We start from the raw sequence: 12,402 nt of genomic DNA, 5'->3' as shown, positions 1-12,402 counted from the left end.
CTACTGGAGATCAGTGGAGAAATAACTCCAGAAAGAAGGAAGAGAAAGAGCCAAAGCAAAAACAACACCCAGTTGTGGATGTGACTGGTGATGGAAGCAAAGTCCAATGCTGTAAAGAGCAATATTGCATAGGAACCTGGAACGTTAAGTTCACAAATCAAGGCAAATTGTAAGTGATCAAACAGGAGATGGCAAGAGTGAATGTCGACATTTTAGGAATCAGCGAACTAAAATGGACTGGAATGGGTAAATTTAACTCAGATGACCATTATATCCACTACTGTGGGCAGGAATCCCTTAGAAGAAATGGAGCAGCCATCATAGTCAACAAAAGTCCAAAATGCAGTACTTGGATGCAATCTCAAAAATGACAGAATGATCTCTGTTCGTCTCCAAGGCAAACTATTCAATATTACGGTAATCCAAGTCTATGCCCTGATCAGTAATGCTGAAGAAGCTGAAGTTGAACAGTTCTATGAAGACCTATAAGGCTTTCTAGAATTAACACCCAAAAAAGATGTCCTTTTCATTATAGGGGACTGGAATGCAAAAGTAGCAAGTCAAGAAACACCTGGGGTAACAGGCAAATTTGGCCTTGGAATACGGAATGAAGCAGGGCAAAGGCTAATAGAGTTTCACCAAGAGAACACATTGGTCATAGCAAACACCCTCTTCCAACAACACAAGAGAAGACTTACACATGGACATCACCAGATGGCCAACACCAAAATCAGATTGATCATATTCTTTGCACCCAAAGATGGAGAAGCTCTATACAGTCAGTAAAAACAACACTGGGAGCTGACTGTGGCTCACATCATGAACTCCTTATTGCCAAATTTAGACTTAAATTTAAGAAAGTAGGGAAAACCATTAGAACATTCAAGTATGACCTAAATCAAATCCCTAACAATTATACAGTGGAAGTGAGAAATAGATTTAAGGGACTAGATCTGATAGATTGACTGGTGAACTATGGATGGAGGTTCATGACATTGTACAGGAGGCGGGATCAAGACCATCCCCAAGAAGAAGAAATGCAAAAAAGCAAAATGATTGTCTGAAGAGGCCTTACAAATAGCTGTGAAAAGAAAAGATGCCAAAAGTAAAGGAGAAAAGAAAAGATATACCCATTTGAATGCAGAGTTCCAAACAATATCAAGGAGAGATAAGAAAGCCTTCCTCAGTGATCAATGCAAAGAAATAGAGGAAAACAATAGAATGGGAAAGACTAGAGATCTCTTCAAGAAAATTAGAGATACCAAAGGACTACTTCATGCAAAGATGGGCTCAATAAAGGACAGAAATGGTAAGGACCTAACAGAAACAGAAGATATTAAGAAGAGATGGCAAGAATACACAAAAGAACTATATAAAAAAGATCTTTACGACCCAGATAATCACGGTGGTGTGATCACTTGCCTAGAGTGACATATCTTGGAATGTGAAGTCAAGTGGGCCTTAGGAAGCATCACTATGAACAAAGCTAGTGGAGGTGATGGAATTCCAGTTGAGCCATTTCAAATCCTGAAAGATGATGCTGCAAAAGTGCTGCAGTCAATAAGTCAGCAAATTTGGAAAACTCAGCAGTGGCCACAGGACTGGAAAAGGTCAGTTTTCATTTCAATCCCTAAGAAAGGCAATGCCAAAGAATGCTCAAACTACCACACAATTGCACTCATCTCACACACTAGTAAAGTAATGCTCAAAATTCTCCAAGCCAGGCTTCAACAATACGTGAACCATGAACTTCCAGATGTTCAAGCTGGCTTTAGAAAAGGCAGAGGAACCAGACATCAAATTGCCTACATCCACTGGATCATTGAAAAAGCAAGAGAGTTCCAATCTGTTTCTGCTTTACTGACTATGCCATAGCCTTTGTGTGGATCACAATAAACTGTGGAAAATTCTGAAAGAGATGGGAATACCAGACCACCTGACCTGCCTCCTGAGAAATCTGTATGCAGGTAGGAAGCAACAGTTAGAACTGGACATGGAACAACAGACTGGTTCCAAATAGGAAAAGGAGTACGTCAAGGCTGTATATTGTCACCCTGCTTATTTAACTTATGTAGATTGCATCATGAGAAATGTTGGACTGTATGAAGCACAAGTAGAATCAAGATTGCCGGGAGAAATATCAATAACCTCAGATATGCAGATGACACCACCCTTATGGCAGAAAGTGAAGAAGAACTAAAGAGCCTCTTGATGAAAGTGAAAGATGAGAGTGAAAATGTTGGCTTAAAACTCAACATTCAGAAAACTATGATCATGGCACCTTGTCCCATCACTTCATGGCAAATAGATGAGGAAACATTGGCTGACTTTATTTTTCTGGGCTCCAAAATCACTGCAGATGGTGACTACAGCCGTACAATTAAAAGATGCTTACTCCTTGGAAGGAAAGCTATGACCAACCTAGACAGCATATTAAAAAGCAGAGACATTACTTTGCCAACAAAGGTCTGTCTAGTCAAAGCTATGGTTTTTCCAGTAGCCATGTATAGATATGAGAGTTGGACTATAAAAAAAGCTGAGTGCCGAAGAATTTATGCTTTTGAACTGCGGTGTTGGAGAAGACTCCAGAGGGTCCCTTGAACTGCAAGGAGATCCAACCAGTCAATCCCAAAGGAAGTCAGTCCTGAATACTCATTGGAAGGACTGATGCCGAAGCTGAAGTTTTGCCACCTGATGGGAAGAACTAACTAATTGGAAAAGACCCTGATGGTGGGAAAGATTGAAAGCAAAAGGGGATGACGGAGGATGAGATGGTTGGATGGCAAGACAGACTTGACTGACATGAGTGTGAGCAAGCTTCGGGAGTGGATGATGGACAGGGAAGGCTGGCATGCTGAAGTCCATGGGGTCTCAAAGAATTGGACACAACCAAGCCACTGAACTGAACTGAAGAATGTTCTCATCACATTCCTATTTTTCTATCCAGGGAAGAAGCATACTAGAGAGGCTGGAAGCATAGCAATTTCTCTCTTGCCCATAGGTTAACACAGCCACTCTGTTTGCATGCAATAATCTTTCACATGTGTTGGTTTAGTTAGCTCCTACTTATGTTTTATTTGAGTGTAAAGGAGCTTCCTGTGAACCCCTTAAGGTATGTAGGAGCTACAGACCTGGGTCAGCCCAGTCTACCATTGGGGCATTTATCACACTTGGTAATCACCATAATTGTCATGATTGTGACTGCTTCCATTTTTCAATACACCCTGGAAGATGACACAGTGTCTGGCTCATGTTATGCACCCAGTAAGTATGATTTCATTAAATGAATGATCTCAAAACTTTAAATTTCCCTTTGTCAAGGAATATATATGATATTCCTTGACAAAGGAATATATATGATAACATCCAGGTAGAAGGCAAGTCGAGCAATCAATAAGAAGTCAACTCCTTCACATTTTAACACAGATTAACTGAACCTAAGACTCTCCTTCAGGATACATGGGGCACTATAGGTATGGGTGCAAGTTTGAGGTTTTTAGAAAAGAAAAACTATATGTTTTTTATGAAAAAAGTGCTGCAAGGAGCTCTTATTTCCTAGAAATGCTAATGAAATATGAAAGAAAATACCCATGTGAAAAAGCTAGACTAGCCATTAGTTGTTTAGAAATAATCCAGTTTGGAATGTGCCAAGTTTTGAATGTGCTTTGATGCTGATTCTGGGTGGTTCTGCTATTGTTTGAATTTCCAAATGGCAAAGGGCTCTAAAATACAGCTTTTCTTGTTTTCCAATTAAGATTTATAGCCATTTTCTATAAATTTCAGCTATTATACATACACATTGTACATAAATTTGTTTTCTATATTTAATATATTTACATAAATGTATCTGTAGGTAAATATTTATACATACATTTATATTATGCTTATAAATACATACATATATTCACAAACATAAATACATTTATGTATTTACACATAACTAAGTCTACAAATAGCAAAGTGAAAGTCACTCAGTTGTGTCTGACTCTTTGCGACTCCATGGACTATATAGTCCATGGAATTCTCCAGGCCAGAATACTGGAGTGGGTAGCCTTTTCCTTCTCCAGGGGATCTCTCCAACCCAGAAATTCAACCCAGGTCTCCTGCACTGCAGGCAGATTCTTTACCAGCTGAGCCACAAGGGAAACCCACACCTACCACACTTTTATATATATGATCAGATCAGATCAGTCGCTCAGTCGTGTCCGACTCTTTTCGACCCCATGAACTGCAGCACGCCAGGCCTCCCTGTCCCTCACCAACTCCCGGTATGTATGTGTGTGTATATATATACACACACACACACACACACACACACACACACACACACACACACATATATATATATATATAATTTTTCTTAAATGAACATGCGTTGTTTTTACAAAGAGAAATAAATGAAGTGATTTTCATTTTGGGGGGAAAACATATACCAGATCATTACTCTTGATACTAATCAAGATAATGGCTCAGAGCTCTATACTTCATTGATTTGGTCATTGGGAGAAATGACAGGAGCAGAGAAATGATCAGAAAGGTACCTATCTTCTTATCACACTCAGTTTCCTCAGGCCAGATATGGTCTCCTCTTTCTCAAAATTTTGTTATCAAAATTCACTCTGTTAAATTAGACAACTAGGTAGTATCTTCTAAGGGAAAAGGTTTAGCTCAGGTGGACAAGAATCGGATTTTAAGTCGAAGGTTGCTGCTCCTTCCTAGACAAGAGCCTGTCAATTGCCTCCTGGGCTATGGGCAGGGGCTGGACTGGACTGGATGCCTGCTCTTCAGCTGCTTCATGTGAGTCTGTCTGGGGACTCCCAGGGTGGTCATCTCACTTCAGGCTTTTTGAGAAGAAGCCCAACGTGGAGCTTGCTTGGGCTCTCTGTTTCCAGGACAGTGCCTGCAGGCATTTGAGAGGGAGGGGATCTCTAGGTGGGGAGAAGCCCCGCAAACAGCTGAGAGCATCACAGGGAAGCTGGACTGGCTGATGCCAGCCTCTACTCTGCACTCAGCCTCTGCTGCCAGGCTTCTTCCTCAGTCACGGTAATTATCTCCCGGGGCGCCTGACTGCTTCTCTCAGTTCTGGCTTCCAACAAGTCCACCTCTCTAGGTTATCAGCTACTACTCTGAATCTACCTGTAAAAACCATTCAAGTTCGCTTCCCTCTCCATGGAACCCGGGCACATACTGTTTGAGGAAGAAATCTAGACAGCTTTCAAGTGTCCGAGAATATTCTATGATAGTTAAGAAGCTCCCTGCAGTTTGGAAGCTGGTTTGCCAGAAGCCACAAAGAACCTCTAAAATCCTCTGCACTCCAGCCAAGAAAAGTTCTACCTCTGGCTCAGTCAAGGCATCTCTTAGCTGAACAAAACACACCACAGAGTTAAAAAAAGAGACCTGGTATTAAGAGGCAGCAGGATAGAGAGGTAGCCACATAGATATATATATATATATATATATATATAGATATATATAGATATAGATATATATACATTCACTGGATAAAGGGGAAAAAAATCAGTCCTAAACACATCTGAATATATTCAAAATAGCTTTTATAATTCTCTGCTTCACTTAGTAAGAAATCTTTCTGAATGTAAAAAATGAGTCACGACTTCCTTGTTGTACAGTGGATACGAATCTGCCTGCCAACACTGGTGACATGAGTTCAACCCCCGGTCAGGGAAGATTCCCCATGCAACGGACCAACTAAAGCCCCTGCACCATAACTACTGAAACCTCACTCTAGAGCCTGCAAGCCGCAACTACCGATTCTGGGCATTACATCTGCTGAAGCTTGCGCGCCTACAGGCTGTGCCCCACAACAAGAGAAGCCACCGCAACTAGAAGCCCGAGCACTGCAGCTAGAAAGTGGTCCCCTCTGGCCGCAACTAGAGAAAGTCCAAGCCCAGCAACGAAGACCCAGTGCAACCAAAAATAAATAAATAAAGGAATCTTGATGTTAAACAAAATGAGTTACTTACATATTTCTCTCTCTGCTCTTTGAAAACCCTGAATTTAAAGAATCAGAGTTACCTATAGATCAGTCTTATGGACTCTGTGGGAGAGGGAGAGGGTAGGGAAATTTGGGAGAATAGCATTGAAACATGTATAATATCATGTATGAAATGAGTCGCCAGTCCAGGTTCGATGCACGATACTGGATGCTTGGGGTTGGTGCACTGGGACGACCCAGAGGGAGGGAAGAGGGTTCAGGATAGGGAACACAGGTATACCTGTGGCGGATTCATTTCGGTATTTGGCAAAACCAATACAATATTTTAAAGTTTAAAAAAAAAAGAAAGAATCAGAATTACCATGCAGAAAACAGGAAACTAAGCCTTGCACTCAGCCTTTACTGCTTCATAAAATAGGGAAGGTGACAAAGGTCAACTTAAAATAATTGCATGATATTTTGCCTAAAAGTTGAAAACATTTAAATGAAATTTGTGTGATAACAAAAACTGTGGACTGATCTTAAATTGTTTTAATTAACATGCAATATTCTTTTTTTTTTTTTTTTTTTTGCTGGAAGATGTATTTTATAAAAAAGGAAATTTCAGAGTAAAGAACACAGAGAATGACTATGGGTCAAAAAAAGGAAAGGGGAACGGTCAACCCAGACACTAAGCCCACACATATGAGTGCAAACAGGAGAAATAGCCAGATGTTCTCATCTTGAGCTACTAAGGAACTTGCCCAATCCATTCAAGACTACCAAATAGAGTCAGCAGAGGTAATTACAAGGCTGGCCTAGAGAATCTATGCAATTTTCATCTTACTCACAGGGGAATACTGCTGGCATATTGTTTTATTCTTAGATATATTTAACAATGATTATTTAATTGTCTATGGCCATACCACCCTGAACGAGCCCGATCTCGTCTGATTATTTAATTGTAATGTTATTCTGCAGCCACACCTTTATTTTTTCAATCCTAAAGTGATAATCTGCAGGTAAATAAATTCTGAGTTTTAGATTATTTAATGAACCCTATTCAGCCTCTCATGAAGCATGCTCTACTCATCCCATTTACCATAAGAAACATACATCTTAGCTAAACTTTTTAAAGATGTATAGATGATAGGAAATACCTGTCTACAACATACAATTAAGCAAGTCAACTCCCTCTAATCCTCTTGTGAGATTATCAAATACACCAAAATTTGTTTGTTTAATCTGTTTGGGCTCAAGTTACTACTACTAAGTCACTTCAGTCGTGTCAGATTCTGTGCGACCCCATAGACGGCAGCCCACCAGGCTCCCCCGTCCCTGGGATTCTCCAGGCAAGAACACTGGAGTGGGTTGCCATTTCCTTCTCCAATGCATGAAAGTGAAAAGTGAAAGTGAAGTCGCTCAGTCGTGTCCAACCCTCAGTGACCCCATGGACTGCAGCCTTCCAGGCTCCTCCATCCATGGGATTTTCCAGGCAAGAGTACTGGAGTGGGGTGCCATACTGCCAACTAATGATCACTTGGATCTGTTCAATCTGTAGTGTAATTGTTCAAAGAGATTTCACAAAGTGAAACACTGATTTGATTCATGCACAATTAGGCAGAGTGTTATTAAAAATTATTTACTGAAAGAAAATTGAAATACAGAGCAAACAGTCTGGTCAGTCTGAATGTTAGGGGTGACCAGGAAGTCCTCATGCTCTGATTAGATATCTGTGGCAGCCTCACACCTCAGCTCAGCACAGTCCCTACGTCCTGACTGGTGAAAATGCAAAGCTGGGCTCATTATCCAACTGCCTTGCCCTTCTTAGCTAAAACTAACAGAAGCGTGTTGAAAACCTTTTGCTAGAATATACGTATTTAAAAAATGAGCATGATACAATAGCATACAGTAAGAGGTGAAGGTCTCCTGCCTCCAGCGGCCCTCCACAGTCCCATTCTTCAGGGGTAAACCGCTGCCAACAGGGTGGTGTATAACCTTCCAGGTTTCTCTTCTACGTCATATAAATATATAATATCTTTCAAAAATGAGGCAACTCTATACACAGAGTTCTAGAACGTGCCTTTTCATTCTTAAGTTGGAAATGAGAAATGAATAGTCTAAGATAAGGAGCGATGATTCAGAGGAAAGCATCATATGTTAAAAGAATTTTCAGATTCCAGATGTAAAGAGATGACCAAATGAGTCAAAAATCAGTCATTATTCAATACAGATTTAAATTTTCTTTCTGAGTTACCTATTTCTCCTAGGTTAAGAGAAGCAAAATTACTAAACCCAACTATGCCCAAAAATAAATGCCAAACACCAAACCACACAATACACAACCTTATATTATGGTTCCTTTGTTTTCCATAAGTAGTATCTTCTAGGCTATATATTTGTTGGAAATACTATTTAGACAGGATATTCTATTTGAGGAAGCAGAATCAGTTTGGCATTCAGAGGTTCCCTCCTTCTAAGGTGTTCAGTCAGGTGTCCAGTAGTGACTCCTGTGTGGTCTAATGCAATCTTGTTTTGCCAATGCAACCCCTTAACTAAAACTTTAAAGTTCTCTGGGTTTAAGAACACTTGAAAATATATCAATACACAATTTCCAGTTTCAAGCTGTTCTTAAAATATGGTGAAAAGAAACATCTGAATATATGTATTTTTAAATCCAGGAAATCATTTCAATAGTGATCACTTCTAAGAAATAAGCAATGGAAGTCCATTCATTTCTGATGATCTTCTCATTGCTTAAGGTGATAAGGTCTAACAACTCAAACAGAGGGAAGATTTTAATCTCGTGATCATTGTGGGCTACATGTTCATGATATATATTAAAAAAAAGACCAAATGACTTAGTTTTTCTTTCTTCATTGAATTGTCTTTGTATAGACATTGTTAATAGAAAATTTATCATTAATAGAAAGAAGGACATTCATTTTCTGAAATCCTTACATGAAATGAAGTTACTAAGGAAAGAACTGGATTTTAGTGCCAATGTTCTCAGATTTACTATTCGCTCTTTCATTGCAGAGTGATAAACTTTGCTCACCTTCTCGTAATAACTTTAAAAATGGGACTGTTCACTGTATTTACCAACCCTGCCATTTCTCAGCATAATTATAGGATATATCCTGAATAGAAAAGTTGTTTATAGTCTATGCTAAAAAAAAACACAACTGAAAGAGTAATCTCTTCTCCTCCTCTTCCACTGTTTCTCTATCCATCTGACAGCCAGCATGGATTTTTATTGTTTCTCCACATATTGCAGTTGTATAATATTTCTGAAACAACCTTAGCTTAAGTGATTCTATTTAAATCATGTTTGATGTACCATGTGACATTTTTAAACAGCTTATGGTAAAGCAATGAGCTCTCTTACAGGCAGATGTTATGATGCTCTTAGTAACTTTTATGAATAGAATTCTATATATACATTCAAGGGCAAGTCTTTTCTTCCAAGATTGAAGACAGTCTAACAGCTCAACAAGATAAGCTATTATGAACAAAACTAGGACTAAGCGTGGTCAAAATCAATTTACTTCAGCTGTTCATCAATTAAATTTAAGACTCTTAAAACTAATTTATCCTGAAATTTTATAGTTATCACACATAGTTTTTCATTTTCCAGGTGGGATAATAAGCATAGAAATTGAAAATACTACCAAGCATTATTATATTAAAAATAAAAAGAGATAATATATTTAACATTGAATAATCCATATTTAAAATTTTTGACTTGGGTATGATTTGCTTGGGAGAGAAGTGTTCATTTGGATAAAGGCTTTTTTTAATTTGTTTTCTTTTTGACATTCTATGAATTCAGACAAAATACTCAATCTGCACTCAGCTTGAGCTAAGCAGCTGTAAAATGTCCTCATCTGAAACTGTAAGCAGGACCTGGAATCAAATCCAGAGAAACTAAGACAGAAATTTATTAAAAAAGAATATAACACACCCTTTTACTGAAAACAAAAGTGAAACTAAGTTAAATAAATGGATTGTCCTTTTTTTTTAATACCAGTTACTCAGGTCTACCATTCTTATTCAATTAACCATTACCCAGGCAGTATTTATTTACCATTCGTCCTCCCAAAACCCTAACCTAAACCCTGTTACTTGGGGTAATTTAAGAAATTAAGTAATTGACTGCTTTGATCTCCAAGTTGACCAAGGGACTCTCAAGAGTCTTCCTCAGCACCACAATCTGAAAGCATCAATTCCAGTTAATCCAAAAGGAAATCAACCCTGAATATTCATTGGAAGGACTGATGCTGAAGCTGAAGCTCCAATACTTTGGCCAGTGATGTGATGAGCCAACTCACTGGAAAAGACCCTGATGCTGGGAAAGATTGAGGGCAGGAGGAGAAGGGGTTGACAGAGGATGAGATGGTTCGATGGTATCATTGACTCAATGGACACAAGTTTAAGCAAATTCATGGAGATAGTGAAGGACAGGGAAGCCTGGTGTGCTTCAGTGCATGGGCTGCAATGAGTCAGACACTTTAATTTCTTGTTGCTAGTTTCTGAACAACAAATTAAATAATTAGAAAAAAGCAAATTAAAAATCGGATTTTACTTTTTGTCAATCAAGTTGACCAGATTTTTAAAACAAGTGTGAGTAAAAATGTGAGGAAATGGATAAAAATGTGGGGAAAAACAATTTTCTAAAATTTGACCATTATATCAATATTAAAAACACTTGGCAATTTGATCCAACAACTCTCTCTTTGTTGAAGTCTATTTTTTCTGAAAAAACAATTGCTCAAGGAAATGGAATTCGAGGATGTTCATTACCTTGGATATATAATAGCAAAACATAAACAAAACTTTACAAAATAATAAATTTAAATAATTAAAAATGGCACAGAGTTATGGAGAATCACTGTTATGTATTTCTCAAGATTAAAAAATTAATAATAAAAAGAATGTCCTTATATATAGGTCATAATTATAAATGGGTAAATTAAAGGCAAGTCTTTCTATATAATGTCATATAGAACTACCACACACCCATCTGCACAGAAGTCACAAGCTAGACATGCCTTAATTTGTTCAATTTTTCCTGCTTTAATGTATATCTTGATTATTCTATGTTCTAATTTAACTCATTCCATCCAAAAGGTGATATAAATAGCTAATAAAAATTAAAATCCTGACTTCAAGAGTAATCAAACAGAACAAATTAAAATTAAAATGTCATTTTTTAAGCATATCAGATTAGTGAAGATTTTCAAAATGACAGTCTTTAAATCCTGGTTTATTCAGTGGGGTGGTCACTTACTTATACATAAGCACATACATGCTCTCTAGAGGCCAGCTAGGTCATGTGTATCTAGAATTCTGAAAGCATTTATTTTTTTCTATTCAGTAATGGTATATCAAGGATTCTTTAATAAAAATGATAAAAATATAAACCATTTCTATTCATCTATTTATCACTGTTTATAACAGCCTGAATATCCAAATATTAAAAATGAAACATTTATCCTATAGACTGTTAGGCAGACACTAAGTACCAGGATCAATAGGGATTATCACTAAAATAAGGCAATGCTCAAAAATAATTACTAGAATAAATTGGATGCAAAACTCTAGGTAAGACGCATATACACATAATATAATATAAACATAATATAATAAAAACTGTCCTGAAAAGAATACACCAAATTTTCTAGTGGATATACCTGGAGGGAGTAAACAGTGCTTTTATATTCTTCTTTGTATTTGAATGAATTTTTTTTTTAATTTCTACTTTTAAAGTAAGAATTAAAAAAAGAAAATGCATGCCTCACTACAAAATTCATGGTGCTGCTCTCTTTCATCTATAAAACAGATTGGCTAGATTCATGTTAAAGGTCTTTTAATTTGATTCCAATTTATTAACCCAATCTTATCTCTAATGAGTACCCAATTCTACCATTGAACTCTATCTCAGATGGTTATCAGGCATGTTATGTTCCCTCTAGAGTCCACCCAAGCTCATTCAATCAGGCCTAGAGCTTCTCGTCTTTCCTAAGGTTTTTGATCATCATTTCTGATGGAACTATTTTAAGCCAATATCAGCTATTAATGATGCTCTAACTCATGTCCAGTAATCACACAAAATCACATTTAACCCTGATTCCAATTAACTCAGCACGCTAATTCAGAAGGAAACTCCTTTTGAAGGCAAGACTACCATCATTATTTGTTAATATTAATCATAACAACAACTGTGATCATAACAAGTATAGCTGATAAAGTTTATTGAGAATTTTCTATTTACAAGGAGGCACTGTGTCAACTCCATTTAATGTTCAGAAAACTCTTCCATTTCACAGACGAGAAAACTGAGACTCAGTTAGGGTACATACTTTTCCCAAGGAGATGTAGCTAGTGTGGATCTGAGATTCAAATCTAGCTCTGTCTGAGATCAATATACTCTATTCTGCCAATTTGTTAATGGAAATTCACTAGAA

General features: G+C 37.6%; 1 protein-coding gene across 7 annotated transcripts in view; it reads right to left on the bottom strand.

The window, feature by feature from the left end:
- PTPRZ1 (protein tyrosine phosphatase receptor type Z1) overlaps nt 1–12,402 on the bottom strand; it is a 209,875-nt gene that overhangs the window by 128,434 nt on the left and 69,039 nt on the right. The gene's annotated exons all lie outside the window — the stretch shown is intronic.

The sequence above is a fragment of the Bos taurus genome, chromosome 4 (assembly GCF_002263795.3).
Source record: "Bos taurus isolate L1 Dominette 01449 registration number 42190680 breed Hereford chromosome 4, ARS-UCD2.0, whole genome shotgun sequence".
Taxonomy (NCBI): Eukaryota; Metazoa; Chordata; class Mammalia; order Artiodactyla; family Bovidae; genus Bos; species Bos taurus.
The sequence above is the reverse complement of the archived record's forward strand: the minus strand, read 5'-3'. Positions and strand labels throughout refer to the sequence as shown.